Raw genomic sequence first — 1,746 nt, forward strand, 5'->3', positions numbered from 1 at the left:
TTTTTCTTACAATTTATCATGTCCTGCAATATGATAGTTGTACAAAGTAATCTTATTAAAATTGTGACTAATGAAATCCCATCTTGCTTTACATATAACACTTGCATTTTTATTTTGCCTTCTTTTTCTTAATGATCTTTTCCTTACTAATGAGGAAATAACTTTAAAAGTAAACAATTGTCTCCTGGTCAAAGAAAATTCAATAAATAGGAATTCAGATGTAACAATGAAGACTGAATTAATATAAGAATTTAATGATTGCTTTTATATAGCAATTAAATTCATTTTATATGCATTATCTCACTGGATTCTCATAATAACCCTAGGAGATATTTTATCCTGTAAGGAAGATTCTTAAGAAGTTGGGACAAGAGGAAGAGAGAGGCTAGAGGGGGTGCCCTATGCATTTCAGGAAGGGATAACATAATGATAGAATGGCCAGAATTATTTGTTCTCTTTCATGATGGAAGTGTGAGGATGGATCAGTTGAAATCCATCATGCTGCCATAACAACTCAGTAGTATGGCAGGATCATGAATTTCAAGCTTGGAAAGATCCTCAACGGTCACCTAGCTCAGCCCCCTCCTTTTTACAGATGAGGAAACTTGAGGCTCAGAAAAGTGAAGGGACTTGCCTGAGATGACTCAGGTAGTAAGCAAAGCCAGGACTAGATTCAGGCTCCAAATTCAGCAGTGCTGCGGCTGGTGTAGACCGTCACCTCTGTATTAGGGGAAAAAAAAAACAAAAAACAAGAAAACAGCTGAATGACTCCTTATCTTGAGCAAGTTTTACCGTTGTTTCAGTGTGTAATCATAATAAAAAATGCAAAGATACTTAAAATAATACAGGAATACTAGTGTGGAAACGTGTTAAATAGCTCATTTGTCAGTGGGAGGACTTAATATAAATAGCCAGGTATCAAACAATTCCTCCAATGAAGATGTCAATAAATCTTATCTCCTTTCACTAAAGTTACATCTAGAGCAGAGGCTCATGAGAAACCAAGTCCTTAACCTACACATGTGACATAATTGCTCCAAACTCTACCTCTCGGAAGGCTCCCGATAAGGTTTCAGCGCGGCAGTTTAATGTCCCTCCAGCGCGCCCTGTTTACCTGGCACTGCATTTGCCTCCTATTTTGAAATTGATGAAGTGACATTATCACAAATAGGACTCAACTAGTGACCCAGCATAAAGAGAGAGATAAGGTTTGATCCAGGACGGGAGATTACAGGCAATGTTGCACAGTAGAGCAATCTGCGATGGAATTTCCCCTAACATTCCTGAGAATTGATGAAATTCAATCTTCGAAAATTGGTTTTAAAAAAAGTATTAAAAAGGACATTTTCTGCCCCCCAAACTAATGCTGCTGTTGGCAGGAATTTATTTAGTTAAACCTGAGCCCGACTTTCAGTACCTTTCTGAGTCTGTTGTGTTCCCACCCAATTTCAGATCAACCTCCATGAGCTTTACCTCTCACTGAAATTGAACGCCCGCCTGCAGGATTTATGCTCCACTGGATTCCCCTGCACGTAGGCGCTTCTGATTAATGGCCTGAAATCTTTCTTGGAAGTGCCTGCTATTGAAATAAAAACGTAAAGCCCTTCATCGCTCGAGAATTTAAGGACAGTCTCGAGGACAAGTCGGATGGAGCGTCTGAAGTGTTCGAGAGGTGGAGGGCGAGGAGGGCGGAATCGACAAGTACCCCTTCTCCGCCTGACTGCCATGGTGTCTTTAGAGGTGGGG

The 1,746-nt window shown here is 40.0% G+C and overlaps 1 long non-coding RNA gene across 2 annotated transcripts in view; it reads right to left on the reverse strand.

Annotated features, from left to right (window-relative positions):
* Window positions 1-372: 372 nt before the first annotated feature.
* Window positions 373-1,746, reverse strand: part of LOC114044459 — a 5,923-nt gene continuing 4,549 nt past the window's right edge. Inside the window, exons 3-4 of one of the 2 annotated variants that reach the window (XR_003569242.1) lie at window positions 1,474-1,579; window positions 373-720 (exon numbers count right to left, since the gene is read on the reverse strand). This is a non-coding gene — a long non-coding RNA (uncharacterized LOC114044459). The remainder of the gene's footprint in view (window positions 721-1,473; window positions 1,580-1,746) is intronic. The other variant, XR_003569243.1, reaches the window with a different exon arrangement.

This window comes from Vombatus ursinus, unplaced genomic scaffold, assembly GCF_900497805.2.
Source record: "Vombatus ursinus unplaced genomic scaffold, bare-nosed wombat genome assembly UNPS02014773.1, whole genome shotgun sequence".
In the NCBI taxonomy this organism is placed as follows: domain Eukaryota; kingdom Metazoa; phylum Chordata; class Mammalia; order Diprotodontia; family Vombatidae; genus Vombatus; species Vombatus ursinus.